We start from the raw sequence: 10,250 nt of genomic DNA on the forward strand, positions 1-10,250 counted from the left end.
TATTTGAAGGGATACTATTCACTACCCCCACCTTTCTTTTTTCACAACAGTAATCTTCCATAGGGCCTTCCAAAAACAAATACAAACAGGTATTTATTTATTCAATTTATTTATTCAATTTTTATGCTGCCCTTCTCCTTAGACTCAGGGCGACTTACAACATGTTGGCAATAGCACTTTTTTTAACAGAACTAGGCTATTGCCCCCACAATCCGGGTCCTCATTTTACCCACCTCGGAAGGATGGCAGGCTGAGTCAACCTTGAGCTGGTGATGAGATTTGAACCGCTGACCTTCAGGTCTACAAGTCAGCTTCAGTGGCCTGCAGTACAGCACTCTACCTGCTGCGCCACCCCGGCTCATTATACATTTGATACAAATACAAGTCATTAAGCTTAGCACAATGATTACAATGATTCCTACAAATAAGTTTTTAGACATGTGAAATTAGGTAACCATGACGTTAACGTGTTCCACATATCCTTAAATGCTGCATTTTCTGAGATATATTGTAAATGTGTTGTACTATTATATAAATGTTTTATTATGGCTTCAATGAATTGTTTTTATCATCAATATCAAAACAACATAGCGCTTCAAATTCTTCCCATCCATGTCCCAGCCTTAATAAAATATAATCAATGGCCACTCTATTTTGTAATACAGATTTCCTCACCTCACCCATTTCAGCTGCTAAAGCTGCTATAGTTGATGAGGTTTCATTTATACTTTTTGCTAAGGCACATGACAAATGTCCCATCTGCTGATGATTATATTGATTAGCAAACCAAGGAAACATACTAAGTAAGCCTGCCTCTACCTTGGACAGTATTACCACCTCATCGCTACATCCTATGTCACAGCGGTCCCCAAACTACGGCCCGTGGGCCGAATGCGCCCCACTGAGGTTTCTTAACCGGCCTGCGGCAGCACAGGATATTTTACCGGTCAATATAATAAGAGAGAGAAAGAGGGAGAAATAGAGAGGGAGAGAGAAATGAATAGGAGAGAGAGAAAGGGAGAGAGAGAAAGGGAGAAATAGAGAGAGGGGGAGAGAGATAAAGTGTGAGAGATTCAAAGAGGGAGAGTTAGAAAGAGAGTGAGTGAGAGAAAGAGAGAGAGAAGAGAGAGAGAAAGAAAGAGAGAGAGAGGGACAGAGAAAAAAAAGAAAGAGAAAGAGGGAGAGATAGAGAGGGAGAGAGAAAGGAAGAAGGAGAGATGGAAAGAGAGAGAGAGAAAGAGAAAGAGAAAAATAAGAAAATGATGGAGGGAAAGAACGAGGGAGAGGAGAATGAAACAAATGAGAGAAAAGGAAGAGGGAAGAGAGAAGTGGAGAGGAAGGAGGGAAGGAAGGAAGGAGAAATGGAGTTTGTTGATTTAAGTTTAAATTTACTTGTTAATAAAAAAGTATAAATTACTTTATTATTTAATTGTTAATTACTTAGTTACTTATTACTTCTTCTTTATTTTAAATATTGTATTTGTTCCCATTTTGTTTCTTACTTTAAATAAGGTATGTGCAGTGTGCATAGGGATTTGTTCATAGTTTTTTTTTAAAGTCTGGCCCTCCAACAGTCTGAGGGACAGTGAATTGGCCCCCTGTGTAAAAAGTTTGGGGACCCCTGCTATATCATATACCTCAGGAATATCCCTCTTTCCTCTATATATATGTTTTCATGTTCTGGATTAAACAACACAGGTGAAACTAACCATTGTACTGGCCACTGTACTGGAATACGATCAGGAGGTATATGCTCATGAGGTAGATTCATTTCCTTGCCCCCTTCTGGAACATGTTCATGAACTGTTTCTTTCTCTTCATGTTCTCCTACCTCCGGGGGTATCTGATTACTATTATATAATGTAGTATTCATCATTTCATAATAGAATTGTGTTTCCTGATTAGTGTCTTTGAAATGTGCTACTCCAATGAACGTGGTCAGTCGTCCTATGGCACAGGGACCTCCTATGACATTGGCTGGAATGAACGAATATGCCAATAGGCCACAAAATAAAACCACCCCTTAGGTAGATATAACACTTGCCCTAAGGCCTCTACCTCCTCTTTTTCACTGCATTATCTGTAGGTACCGCTGTATATGTGATCTTCTCGAGTTTCCTTTCCGGTTGTCGATATACTACACAGTCATACGCTGGTAATATATATTTCACCTCAATTACCAGGCATATTTTAATTGGTCCATTTAGGGCATCCCCAGTAATTACCTTTGCAAGTTAGGTTTTATAATACTCTTGATGTATTATATGCATATATGCATTATATCTGGATTTGTTAATTCCCCTTTTCTTAATGTGTCTTCCATCTCCCTTATTTGACTTCATCTCTTTTCTTTCACATTGCTAAGTGCACGGTTTTGCTAGGGCTATGTTGTATAAAAATACCAGTTTGGAGGGTGCTTTTGTTGCATGATATGGCAATAATATTTCTTCTCCTTCTACAATCCTACACTTCTTATATAAAGGTGTGTAAGCTATACCTTTATAAACATTACTTACAAATAACTTCCATTTCACAGCTATATCCCATTCCTTTTACTTCCACATTATATGTACAATTGTACTGTGAATATTTTCCTATTGGCATTCCATTACTGAAAGTGGATCTGAGGCATATTCCACCTTTCAAATCTGGGTCAAATAATGCTAGTGATGATGTTTTGTATACCAATGATCACGTTTGGTATGGAAACAGAGCTGCTATCATGTCACCAGGTGATTAGATAACACAGCCTTTGATCCCATCCCTACCTTTGTGTACAATATAACATTCCACAAAACAATCACCAACTTTATTCTGCTATGTATCATGCTGCTATGTATTATGTGTACTAGGCCCCCCAGGGTATAGTTGTATGTCATGTGTATATGTGACAGTATTCTATACACTAACACTCTGAATTCAGGGGCTTACATCCACAGATTTCTACAATATAAATGTGACCTATTCAGATATATCCTCTTCTTTATGAGAATGACAATGGCAAAGTAAATAATTCCTACCCAGATTCACAAATCCACCCCCCAAAGTTCCATTTATTTAAAAACCATTAAAAGGTTTTTCAGTCCTTCTTTCTCTCACTCTGCTTTCAGGAGACACTGATGAACTGATGAAGTCCATTCCTTCATGCATCAGACCCTCCATGTGTGCCCATGGGGTGCACAGTCATCTCAATCATTATCAGTATTTGCAATGGACGTTCCCAAATAAGCTTCCGTTTGTGTTCTTTTAAGTTTTTTACTCAAGACTCAGTCACCACTCTTAAAATTATGCACTTGTAAATAAGCCAACAGCCCGTCAGACCTTTAATGAGAAAAGAAAACTGGGATAAGTTTTTGTATTTGTTTCAATAACAATTCAGCATCTCATTGCATCTCGTTCCAGTAAAATTCACTTAAATATACACTGCACAATCATTTATACACATACAATGCTAAAGATAAACGTTTCAAGGTTGTTATAACTTTATACTGCTTCTGGGATTCAATTTTCACCCCAGCCTTTGCCAAATATACTGGGACAGAAGGGAATCCTTTTCAGTTCCCTATTCTAGGGAGAGTCTATGGAGAGGGGCGGCATACAAATCTAATAAATAATAATAATAATAATTCTACTAAATAGACCATAAAACGTGTACCTATATCATTATTAATATACATTATTAATATACATACCATTTTTCCATACCAAGGCATGTTTGTTTTAATATTATATTTACTATCATCTTAAGTATTTATCATTACAAATGAAAATGCTTTCACCCATCCAATTAAAGGATTCAATTCTTACCCAAATAAATATCCCAACTGCTGACATTTTTTAATGTAACTCACTCAATTCACTAAAATGGTCAGCCAACACTTTACCTACTACAACTAGTCCTCTCATTCCTTCGAGTCCAAGCAGGCTAGAGGTTCTAAGAAAGCCTGAGTACCCTGAGATGCAGAAATACCTTTCTCTCCAGATTTTCCAGGTTCACCATTAAAGACCCTTTGGTCCTGGGAATCCAGTATTACCAGGTTCACCTTGTGGACCAATTGGATCAGCTGGGCCAGGGCAACCATCAGTTCCAGTTGAAACAGGAAGACCTAGACCTGGGCTTCCAAATTATTTATTTTATTTTATTTATTTATTCATTTGTCCAATACACAATACATATGGAAGAGAATAGACATGAAGCAATATATATAAAGATAATATGTAAAAATAGGGGAGAAGATATATGAAAGGAAGAAAATATATATGATATATAAGATAAAGGAAAGACAATTGGACAGGGGACGAAAGGCACACTAGTGCACTTATGTATGCCCCTTGCTGACCTCTTAGGAACCTGGAGAGGTCAATCGTGGATAGTCTAAGGGAGAAATGTTGGGGGTTAGGGGTTGACACTATTGAGTCCGGTAATGAGTTCCACGCTTCGACAACTCGATTGTTAAAGTCATATTTTTTTACAGTCAAGTTTGGAGCGGTTAATATTAAGTTTGAATCTGTTGCGTGCTCTTGTGTTGTTGCGGTTGAAGCTGAAGTAGTCATTGACTGGTAGGACGTTGCAGCATATGATCCTGTGGGCAATACTTAAATCGTGTTTTAGGCGCCATAGTTCTAAGCTTTCTAGACCCAGGATTGTTAGTCTATTTTCGTAGGGTATTCTGTTTCGAGTGGAGGAGTGAAGGGCTCTTCTGGTGAAATATCTTTGGACGTTTTCAAGGGTGTTGATGTCTGAGATGTGGTATGGGTTCCAGACAGATGAGCTGTATTCAAGGATGGGTCTGGCAAAAGTTTTGTAGGCTCTTGTGAGTAGTGTGAGTTTGCCGGAGCAGAAGCTACGTAGGATCAGGTTAACAACTCTAAAAGCCTTTTTGGCAATATTGTTGCAGTGGGCTTTAGCACTTAGGTCATTTGATATTAGTATTCCAAGGTCTTTTACTGAGTGTGGGTTGGCTGTGAGAATTTGTTTATTCAGTTTATATATGAGGTTTGGATTCTTTTTGCCGATGTGGCGGGTAGAGCATTTGTTGGTTGATATTTGAAGTTGCCAGGTGTTAGACCAGTCTGAGACAAAGTCAAGGTCTTTTTGGAGAGTAAATGTGTTGTCAGTGGTGTTGAAAAGTTTCACATCGTTGGCAAAAAGAACACAGTTGCTTTCGATATGGTCCCAGAGGTCTTGACATACGGCATTCTAGCTTGGTATAGGAGCAGCACTGTAGCGAACAAAAAAGCTCTACAGAGAATTATTAAAACTGCCCAGAACATCATTAGGCTCCAGCTACCCGCCCTGGATGACATCTTCACATCTCGCTGTTCTAGGAAGGTGCATACTATTCTCAAAGACTCTTCTCATCCTGCTTACAAGCTCTTTGAATTGTTGCCTTCTGGCAGAAGATATAGAACAACTAGAACTCGGACCACATGTTTCCTGAATAGTTTTTATCCCAGAGCTATACTCACACTTAACAATGAACTTAAGGGTCACCATCAATGAACTGTTGGACAATATTACTCGGTTTGTCATGTAGATGGTTGAGTGGTTCAGGGTGGGGAATTTGTAGTGAGTGGGACATTTATTCTATTTTTTATTCTATTTTTTTTATTCTATTTTTAAATTTACCTATTCTGATTTTATGTATGGTGGGACTGGTCTCTGGGTGTCACACGACTTTCGTTGCCAATGACAATTTGTTGTTTTTGACAATGACAATAAATTTATTATTATTATTATTATTATTATTATTATTATTATTATTATTATTATTATTATTATCTTGGAGTCCTAGTTGACAACCATTTAAAAGAGGGTTCCATATCTTAGCATCTGAGGGACATTTTTGTGAATAGTATTGAAGTCCCTGCCTCTTTTAGAGGTGTATGCTGAGAAACCGTCGAGGTATCAGGGACATGCACATAGAAATGGGATATTGCAGTAGATATGAGTAATTATTTAGTCATACACACAGATACGTGAAAGTGCATATAGTGTTTACTTAGAACAGTCCAAATAAACAGTCCATGTCAGGTTCAAATCAGTCAATCTATAGAAATACAACTATCTTCTTATCAGTTCTTCTTTGTTATATACATTCAACAAAGATATTACAGCTTACAAACACATCAGAATATCAGAGAGAATAACGCAGAGGTCACTATCAAGTCAAAGAGTCAATCAGAATGAAACAACAGCGAGTATAAGCTATGATCTCTAGCTTCCTCTTATGGCCCTTACATTACAGCCAATCAGAACATAGCATTCATTTTAAAGCTATATTACATCAATCCATACAACCATACATTGTTGGCTTGTTTATATATTACCAATCTAACTGTTTGTACAGAGTACTAACATTCTCCCCTTGGGATAGGCTAATATATAACATTATCAAATTATAGCTTTCACAACATTCCTTATGCTTAAACAGTACCTTGAGCTTTTGTAAACTGATCTGCAATATTGTTTTCTGTCATATAATATTCCAAGGGACCCAGAGAAGGCCAACTCTGTGGGACCTAATAGGTCGCTGGAATTATCATGGAATTAATATATACTAGTTGGTGGTGAAGAGATGCTTGTGTCTTTTTGTTCCTCTTGGGTTGGTTGATGTCTCTTTTGCATAATTTGTAGAGGTCTAAATCCATGAGAACTACCATGGATATATAAATATTATGAGTCTAAGAAAAAAATTCATAGTCATTTCCCTACTTTTATAATTAGATGTTCCTTAGTATTTAGATCAGGCCTCAGGATGATAATATAGCACTTGGGGAAGAAGATACAGACAAGTAGCCCAGCACCAGAGACCAAACTGGAGAAGACTTGCACAGCCACCATGGCCTTTCCTTTTGTACTCAGGTAGGTGGGCAGGAAGGAAATCCAGACACTGCAAAAGACCAGCATGCTGAAAGTGATTAGCTTAGCTTCATTGAATGTCCCAGGCAGATTCCTAGCCAGAAAAGCCACAATGAAGCAAATGGCAGCTAGGAAGCACATGTAGCCAAGGACTACATAAAACATAGCAACACTGCCTTCATTGCATTGAAGGATGATCTCTCCAGGCTGGGAGTGCAGATCAGAGTCAGGGAATGGGGGAGAAACACCTAACCACATGGCACAGATAAATGTTTGGCCAGCACAACCAGAAAGGATGATGGAGTTGGCCAAACTCTTCCCCAACCACCTTCTCACCCTGTTGCCTGGTTTTGTGGCCAGGAATGCCAACACCACTGTAATAGTTTTAGCTAATACAGAAGACACAGCTATTGAGAATACAATGCTGAACACTGTTTGTCGGAGAAGACACGTGGCTTTCCTTGGTTGTCCAATGAAGAAAATGGAGGACAAGAAGCAAAGCAGGAGGGAGACTAAGAGGATGAAGGAGAGGTCCCGATTATTGGCTTTGACAATGGGAGTTTCTCGGTATTTAATGAATATGATTAAAATATGGACTGTGATTAGGAACAAGAGTAGGGCAAAAGAGATGAGGATGATGCCAAGTTGTTCTTCATAGGACAGAAAGTTTCTTTTTTTGGGGATACATTGGACTCGGGTTTTGATTGGATATTGATTATCTGGACATGTGGTACATTTTTCAGTATCTGAGAAAACAGGAAAAAATCTTTTATAGTACATCCTTTTCACATATTCAGAAAGACCTTCTTTGAATGGAAGTTGGTATCAAAAATCATAATAAATGATAAATAGTAATAAATATAACATCATGTCATCACAAATCCTGGGAGAAAATCAAGGTCTCCAGAAGTTTAGAAGGATGAGGGCCTGTTTGATTTCAAGGGAATTGGTGTTCAGTATTGCAGGAGCATCAACCAAAAGGGAATGCTTCCAAGAACCCACAAGGTGGCAGTGTTTCAGGAAACAGACCTGTAGTGCTCCTAATTGTAATTGATATGGATGAATAAGCAGATGTCCTCAGAGGAGTAAATCCCCTGATCTTATTCAAGTTAGGACTTTAATTTAATTGCAATTTTAAATCAGTTGGGAGTCTGTGTAGCTTATAGGACAAAAGTATAATGTGATCAAATATAGGGATACTCAACATGGTACTTGTTAATGTATGTACAGAATATTACTTGTTTACCAAGGTTGTGCACAGAGAAATATTTACTGAGAGTAGTTATGAGTAATTAGTCAGTCACATATAGATACACTAAAGTAACTTAAAGTTTACTTTGAGAAATAGCACATTCTAATAAACAGTCCAAGTCATACATGTACTAGTCAGAATAACAATCCAAATAATATCAAACTACAAAGTCTTCTTACCAGTTGTCTTTGTCAATAACAGTAAACAAAGATATCAAGCCTAAACAGTTTAGCTATAACACATAACTACAACACATAGAAAGCAGAGAGAATGCTAGTGAGAATAGCAGTGAGAATAACAGAGAGTAACAGAGAGAGTGATAGAGAGAATGATCTATGATCTCTAGCTCCCTCTTATGGCAGTCTGCAACACTATCAGCCAATCAGACATAGCTCAATTAAAGCTATATATATTAACACACATTGTTGATTTATATATTGCCAACCTAACTGTTAGACAGAGTACCTAACAGTATTTACAATTGCATTCTGGCCCATTTCTAAATTTCAGGTGCTCTTTGTTTTTATTAGTTCTCTATTTTACCTCCTTTTGGTTAGGTCTCATTCCTTTTAATATTGACAGTGTGTGAAAGGCATTTTTTCTCTTGTTTCGGAATCAAAACTGTATTCCTTTTTTTTGTACTTGTGGCGATGGTTTGTATTTTACTATTTAATAACCAAGAAAATTGTAAAGATAAGAAGACGTTGGAAGCTCCGGTAACAATCCTACCAAGGAATCCATGATGATGGCTGTGCTGAACACAGGATTGTTGGATTGAACTATAAACTATTTGTTTTTTATCTCTTACTAATCCATACCATGGATACATAATGCTTTGGAGAAGAAAGAGGCAGATTTTATCCCTAATACATGGAAAATTTAGTTTATATCCCTCCTTTTACATGGATATACTTTCCATGAATTTAGGTTTATGGTTTAGGTTTATTAGATTTATAGGCCATCCTTCTCCTCGTGGACTCAGGGTGGCTTATAAGAATTTGATGGTGAATCCTCCATTTGACTTTCTCTTGACCCTTGAACCTAACTCCATAGTCCTCCCAGTTAGATTTTCTGCTTATGCAGCTCTAGGATCTTAATAAAGATTAATTGAATAATTGAACAATTATTGGATGCATATTTTGGCCTGTAATGTAAAGCTGATTGGAGTGAGCAAAAGTTATTGATCTACAATTGTTCCTCAAATTACACAGACATGTACCCAGATGGTCCTAAGAAGGATGAACATGGCACGAAACTTCCAAACTGACAAGTAGAAGTGAGGTTTCCTCTACTAGAAGTAACCTTGCCTACTCTACAATGTCCTCTTATCTCTTCTAATCTCATCCTTCAAAATCTTTTTTGTATTCTTTCCAATTATAGTACCTTCCTTCCAATTATAGGTACCAATCAGGTACATTGAAAATTAAGAATAATGTAGTCAAGCTTAGATGGGTCTATTTTAAGAAGCACATTGATCAAAATGCTCTGGGTGAATCTAATACCTACCATTGTGAATGGAGATGGTCCCCTTTGGACAAGGAATACAATCATAGCAGCAAACTGGCTCGCCTTCCCGAGTCCGCTTGAAAAATCCAGGATGACAGTTTTCCACACATTTGGACTGAGGTAGAGACTAAAAAGAAAAAGAAGAAATACCAAAGAAAATATGTTGGACTCATCATCCATGTAAAATGGAGATAGATATAATCATTAGCCAAGTAGTCTCTGGGCTTTACTTAGACAAATATAAAATCTCTAACTAGTTCCAAGCAGCTGGAAAGAATTATTATTACTATAAGTTTCTTCATTTACTTCCTTTTTTTGCATCTGACATATCTGATTGCAATAAAGGAATCTTCTATTAATGAAGTCTAGAGTTATGGAATTTTTAAAAAAATGCATGCATTAAATGGTCAACACAAAAAATTAATCAGCAAAAGGTAAAATGTCTGTTTTATGGAATTTGATGTGCTGATTCCCAAAATATGCTTAATTTTCATCTATCACATAAAGTTTCTGATACAAGTTATTACGTTATTTTTACATTTTCAATGTATGTGGTTTTTCTATGTTATTCCCATAAAATATCAATATCAATATCAACTCAGTTTAAAACCACTTCACAGGTTTATTGTT

This window comes from Erythrolamprus reginae, chromosome 2, assembly GCF_031021105.1.
Source record: "Erythrolamprus reginae isolate rEryReg1 chromosome 2, rEryReg1.hap1, whole genome shotgun sequence".
In the NCBI taxonomy this organism is placed as follows: domain Eukaryota; kingdom Metazoa; phylum Chordata; class Lepidosauria; order Squamata; family Dipsadidae; genus Erythrolamprus; species Erythrolamprus reginae.